Source organism: Lupinus angustifolius, chromosome LG05 (genome assembly GCF_001865875.1).
Source record: "Lupinus angustifolius cultivar Tanjil chromosome LG05, LupAngTanjil_v1.0, whole genome shotgun sequence".
Taxonomy (NCBI): domain Eukaryota; kingdom Viridiplantae; phylum Streptophyta; class Magnoliopsida; order Fabales; family Fabaceae; genus Lupinus; species Lupinus angustifolius.
The window spans coordinates 12,171,587-12,178,985 of NC_032013.1; the positions used below are offsets into that span (position 1 = coordinate 12,171,587).

At 33.2% G+C, this 7,399-nt stretch overlaps 1 long non-coding RNA gene across 1 annotated transcript; it reads right to left on the minus strand.

Annotated features, from left to right (window-relative positions):
* On the minus strand, positions 751–4,829 carry LOC109347839. The gene is made up of 3 exons (XR_002107661.1): positions 4,769–4,829; positions 3,822–3,877; positions 751–812 (listed from the first exon to the last, which is right to left on the minus strand). It is a non-coding gene; the product is annotated as an uncharacterized LOC109347839 (long non-coding RNA).

Consider the following 7,399-nt stretch of genomic DNA (forward strand, 5'->3'; position numbering starts at 1 on the left):
TATATATATATATATATATATAGCTAATACATATACTCCATGTTGGTCTTTGCTAGTGCATCATCAGAGGTCATTGGAATTGAATGAGATGACTGAGAAGCATATCACTTTACTATGGATATATCATCAATCAAGGAGGAGGCTTTGTCGGACTCGCTCAAAATGGAAAGGAGTTTTTTCCTAATAAAAGATGGTGGGGAACCAAAGTCAGGCCCTATTTCAAGAGTGAAGCCAAAAACTTGTTATAGCAGTTAGTCTACACAAAATGGCAAACCAGGTGAATATAAACGGATAATACAGAACGAAGTATATCTGATGTTATTCTACCTGAATCTAGAGCTAAACAGAATCTACTTCAAGGTAATGCTCAACAAAAAAACAACTGCTTGAAACATGAAATCATGATACACAAGAATGAAAATAGCTTCCAGAATATGATCTATTTGAAGCTCAAGAACCTGTAGAGCACTTTTATGTGATGATCCCCGTGGGTGTTTATATAATACAGCTGTGTCAATTACCAAATCATGAGATATTTTCAATGCTAATAAATCATTTTCCAAAGAATGCCCAACAAGGATAGTCTCTTTGTAAACCAGCTTTAGAAACTCTTCTTGAACATGGGAAAGCAAGTAAAATAAATCAGTACAATAGAAACTTTCGACAAATACGGATTACCACAGTACTATCATTTGTGCCTATTAACAGGAATGGAACAAACAACAATGCAAGACAACTAAACTAACAAAACCTGAATGTCTCTCAGATTTGTTGTCACCGCATCAAACATCTCAGATGTTATTCCACTAAATCTGCACATGAAATAATAGCCACAGGTCATTTTGATTCATGTCCTAATAATAAAGACAAATTTTATTTAATTATAGTGAGAGAAAAAAATTTATCAACTTCTAAAAGAAGTCATAAAAAGGAAAATTATTATTAGTTACACTAAAGGAATTTTGACACGTTATTATTACTTAACATAAATAAAATTATTACTTATTACTTATTATTTAAAAATAAATTATTTAGTATCTTCACTTACTATCACAAAAATATTATATAAATTTTCATTTGGTAAAATATAGTTATTATTTTCAAAAGAATTTAAATTGCTTTAGAAACAAAGGAGTGATAGAATTAATACCTGTCTGGGAAATAATCATGTGCAACAGGGAGCAAAGTAAGCGTCTACGTGTCGCACAGGGAGTGGCTGAAGGGACTTCACTCTAGGAACTGTGCCACGTGGCAGGCTGCGGTAGGCTCTGCATGGAGGTACACAGAGTCTAGGGTGTACACGGGTGTACTGAACCATTGCTGAAGAGGGACGCTGATCTGCTACAAACGAGTCCACAGACCAAGATTGCACCCGCCCACGTGTCAGCGTAGGAATGGGTGGAAGATGAGCACACTGCATGGAGTCTAAGCACAGCCACACTGGAACTCTACCTGGGAATGGGGTGCTTGGTTTGTATGTGCACGTGTCTATTTGTGACAATATGCACTCGCCTACGTGTCAGGCTCTGGTTGGCTTCAGTTTCTAGTCAACAAAATGGACGTGATGAAGACTGATCCAATGGCAAGGGCGATGGAGCACGCTCCTTGCAGAGGTCTGCCCACACTGGATTACACGTTCCTCACTTTCTTCTGTGCACAGTTTTCAAGGCAAATTTTTTCTCTCTCTTTTTTTGCCTTTTCTCTTAACTATTTTTGGAACCAAGAAGAGAACCCCTTAACACTAACTAAACCTCTCTTATTTATAAAATTTTAAACCCTAACTTAATCCTAAAAAATTGCTAACAAAATTAATTCTCACTAATCTTTAATCCCATATTAGTAGGCACCCACCAAGTCAGATTTGACTTGGTGTTTTATTATTTTTTTAATTTATTATTTTTATTTTTTCATTTAATAAAAGACATTTTAAATTGGTTTATGTATTTATTTATTTTTATATCCGAATTAATTCACAAAAAATAAATAAAAATATTTTTGAATATGTCTAAATTATTTTAAATTTATATTTTCGAAAAACTAAAATAAAAAAATATTTTATTGTTTATTTGAAATTTAAAAGGGATATTTAGAATATGTCGCTTATCTTATTTATTTTATAAATTCGAAATTAATTGTAAAAATTAATAAAAAAATCTTTTTAATTATCTTTTATTTATTTTATAATAAAATTCGAAATAATAAAAATTAAATAATAATATAATGTTTATCCTTTTTTTAGAAAAATGATTATATGCTTTTTTTAGGGTCTATTTTAATTTAATTCTTTTTTCTTATTTTTGAATTTTTGGTTAACTCAATCACCTAGATTTAGGAACTTATTTTTTATTTTTGAAAATGAAGCTTCTATCACTAACTTAAATTGAATTAATTTAATAATTTCGAAAATGATTATAAAAGTTTCATAAAAATGGTTTAATTATTTTTATTCATTAAATATTAAAATTTCTGAAGATACAAAAATAAATAAAATTTATTATTTTTTATTTAAAATGTTTTGGGTCTTTCCTGTGCCGGACAAAATTGGGTCTTCACAGAGAAATACATATCATGTGGGGGAAAAGTTTAACCTTTACTTTTATTATTCTTTTTTGTCAACATGGAATATATTTCTTTTTTATTTTTGCCTTTTTGGATTAATGTACTTTTTGTCCCACATCATTCATGAATGTGCTATTTTAGCCCCTCCAATTTATTTTTACGACTTTTAGTCCTCCAACTTCTTAGCATGTGCACTATTAGTCCCCATTCATCTGAGGTCACATAAATTGTTTGTGGCTAACGGACTGCTAATTTTTCCAAGTGATGTGCTGATATAGAGTCAATTGATTACTAATATAAAATTGATATAACAACGGTAATAGTAGGTTGATGAGTGTCTAGAAAAAATGATGGGCAAAGGGACTAACGATGTACGATTTAGCACTGAACATTAATATATCAGTCTTCACACGCCCCGTCAGCATGCTGCTTATACACCAACTGGTAGTCTGATACTGACATAAGCAAGTTCTGAGAAATTTAGAAGTTGAGATCATACATTTGAACCAGGAAAACCGGAATTAACGCCAATAACTAAGAGAAGATGGAGAAAGGTACTAATAGTTAGCACACAAATTGGAAAGTCGGAGGACAAAACGTCATGAAAATAAAACAGGGGAACTAAAATCATACAATCACAAAAATTGAGGGACCAAAAGTGCAATTAAGCCTTTTTATTTTTATGTTTTTTGGCTTTTGCTTACATTACAAATAGATTACAGTAGCCCAAATAGAATATTATCATCCATAAGTTTCCCACTGTTTAAGGGTTTCTAACACGCCAACAAAAATATTTCAAATTCTTTTTAATCTGTTTATTTCATAAAAGTTTCAACCATTTATCAAATGGAAACCAACAAGACATACATATATATCTCGGCAATAAAAAACAGTAAGCCACATTAGCAGATGCAACAATGAGGTCAGAGTCTGAGACCCAAACTACCACCCACCAAAGGGAAAAGGAAATAGAGAAATGTGACAGATATAAAATCCTATACAGACCACTGATAGAGACCCACAGGGCACAGCAACATAAGGATGGGAGAAAATTATTATAAACAATCAGTTTTAACCTTTCGCAACTCTCTTACTGGTAACACACAAGATACAGGTAACACAACTCTCTTACTGGTAACAAACATTTTGCAACTCTCTTACAAGTAATACACACCTTTCTCAAACAAACTTTTTTATTTTTTCCGATCCTAAATAATAAACCTTTTTACGAAGGTTTCCGAAGAGCTTAAACAACAGTGCACCTGGTATTGTAATCAGTAATAGCATTTGATGGTTTAACCAGATTATCTATCAAAACCTGAAAGGATAAAATTCAAAGTTACAAACATTAGAAAATAAGATATCATCGTAGAAGTGAATATTCATACTTTGAGAATTTTAAAAAGGATGCTTCCGGTTCTTAAAAATTGTTCTGACAATGAACAACACCCAAATCAGAATTTCAATGCGAGAGTAAAACTGGAGGCATAGTGCATAGGCTCCCACCTAGTGGGGTATGGGAGGGAAGATATAGTCAGCTTTACTCCTACAAGTAAAGAGGGCGTTTCCATGATTTGAACTCATGACTTCCGGGTCCAAAACATGCAACCTTACCCTTATGTTGAGACTCAATGTGATAGCATGCAGTTTTTAATAGAAAATACATAAAGCACCATTAATAATGTCAGAATCTGAAGAGAAGTGAGAAGAGGAAGAGGAAGAGGAAGAAAAGGAGAAAGAGAGAGAGCTATAACTGAAATCAGTTATTGCGTTATATCATAATGATTACAGAGCAAGCCAAGAGATATTAGCTAAGCCTAATGATTGCACTTTGCACCTGCTCAGTTGGCAAACTAACAAACTAACTGATATCACAGGCTAATACTAGTGTCTAATAAATAAAAATAAACTAGGTTCTTCGGTAAGGGCCAGAATGCAATCATATCCATGAAGCCATGAGCAACATAACAAAGTTTTGATACAAGGGGTGCTCAGAAAAATATCTGTTCAGAACTGAACAAATAGGCCAACTTATTATACCAGAACAGAAAAAAAGTTATTTAGGAAAAAAACGACATACAAAAAACTATATTAGCTATAATGATTTCTAGAAATTTAAAATCTAACAGCCTCCAAATAGCAGTAGCAGTACTAGCGGATGCATTTATTTTTAAAAGTGTGGATTTCAAATAATAAATTCAGGGTTTACCTGTCCTTCGACATCCACTAGAGTAACTCTTGTCAATTCAAAACCTTCACTTGTTAAGCACTGACCAAAAAAATAAACAAAGACTTGATCATGATCACGTAAGTAGAAAGATATCAGTCATAAAAAATACCATTACTACTTTAAAATGTAGTTCCCTAAAATTGTGTATTGTGTTTCAATAAAACATCAGTTAACATAATTTTAGTTATTACCAGCCCACTTCCATGGATTTGAAGTGCATCCTCCCACTCAATTTGCAATCGTGCATTGACATAAATAACTTCATGACAACAAAAAAGAAAATGTTAAGTATCGGGGACAAAATACATCCAAAAGGGATTGAATAGGTGTGACAGAGTTCAAGTTCCGCTTTTGTGTTTTTGCACACTTGCTGGAAAATGCTCAATTAATCGATTAAACACTGTTCATAATCGATTAAACACAGTAAAAAACAGAATGCATAAAATCTTGTTTAACAGCTCTTTTGCACGGCAGGTTACGAGAAATCATGCAATGATATACCAAATATTTTTACACAAAATTAAACTAGTTATAGCACAGAACCAATATACAAATTATCATGTTATATCATGCAATATTACAACTTGAAATATAAAAGAGAAAGGGAAAGAAAAGATTGCGCAATGATTTTATCCTGGTTCGTTTTGCGGTCCACTGCAAAACTACATTCATGCCTCCCCTTCTCATCTTGGGAGATTTTCTTCTTCACTGTAGAACACATGTATAGTTACATACACGCTTCCAATTACAGGACTCGAATGCTCCTTTCTTGGAACCATTGAACTTCGTCACCCTTGGTTTGACCTTTCCTAAAATTGCCTCCCAAGAAAACCTTTCTTACCGCGATTGGCCCCAACCAAGGTATCGTTATTTATCCCAAGACCTCCAAGTCTTTGTGTAGAACACCTTACCTAACCTTCATGTCTCCCCTTCTGATCTTGGGAGATTTTCTTCTTCACTCTAGAACACATGTATAGTTATATACACGCTTCCAATTATAGGCTCGAACGCTCCTTTCTTGGAACCCAAAGAATTTCGTCACCCTTGGTTTGACCTTTCCAAAAATCGCCTCCCAAGAAAACCTTTCTTACCGCGATTGGCCCCAGCCAAGGTATCGATCTTTATCCCAAGACCTCCAAGTCTTTGTGAAGAACACCTTACCTAACCGCAGCTAGGATTTTCCTAATCCTTGAATTACAACGCTTTGAGTTGTTAATGAGTACTTAATACTCGGATTTTACAATAGAGATCAAAGACTAAAACCTAAGCAAGAACTCACAAGACTTCCTAGTCTAATATGAATGGACATGCATGAGGTTTCTGAAATTATGCAATCATTAAAAACTATCTCTTTTCTTTCCAAGAAACACAAAAATGATGGAAGAAGGATTTTCAAAGACCATGCAATATGAATATGAAACTTAAAGCTTTAGCATAATCTAATCTTTTTCCTAATACAACGTGCAATATTTTCTCCTAGATATGACAGTGAGTCAATCGAAAATATGCAGAGAGAATGATGTAAAAATGTATGGATTCTTATTCCACATATGCTGAGATTTCAGTTTAAATAGAAAACTGTCTAAAGTCCTAGTTAATCGATTAAGTAATCAGTTAATCGATTAAGTACTCATTTAATCGATTAACGGGTTGTTGAAAATAATTGTTTTCAATTTTTCAGTTTTCTGTTGAAACTGTGATTCTGTTAATCGATTAACACTATTCATAATTGATCAAGTTAATGGATTAATAGAATTCATAATCCATTAAACAGTGTAAAATCAGCTTGTTAATGCATGGTGAAATCAGCTTGTTAGTGCATGGTGAACTACCTATATGATATATACTCATGCAATACATGATTTCCAAATATAATACATTTAATGCACAAAATTAATGTATTCAAATGCATGAACCTAATTATCATATATTTCTAGATGATGTCTCATTTTAGTGGATTAATTATTTTATTAAGTCTTGTGAGACTCACACCTAGGTTTACCAAACCTAGACTCAATATCTATGGCAAACATCTTAGACTTCTAAAAAGATAATAAAGAATTATAACCTGAGTCTAATAAGTCACCACTTGAGTCCTCGGTATGTTGTTTGTTGAATGATCTTCAAGCTTGCCTTCATGTTTGTCTTCATCAAAACATAGATCAATCTTCAATGGTGCATTTCACTTTCAATCTCCTCCTTTTTGATGATAACAAACTCTATGACAGACTCCACACCAAATCTACCAAATCTTTGTTTGATGAAAAGCTTGATGATATGATCAATGTTGAGAGATCAGGTTCAGGTTGTGTATTTGACATTCAAAGTGTGATGCTCCCATTTTCATTGTTCTCCCCTTTATCTTCTCCCCTTTATTACTTAGAGAAGTACTCTTGGTAGGTAGAATAATATGGAAGTTCATTTAACAACATTTTGTTAGGTATTAGTGGTTACAATACACCTAGAAGGGGGGTTGAATAGGTGTAGCGGTTAGAATAGCCGCTTTTCGAAACTCAACACTTAATGTTGAATCACCCCTAATTAATCGATTACAGGATGAAGATAATCGATTAACAGAACAAACTTAATCGATTAACAGAACAGGGATAA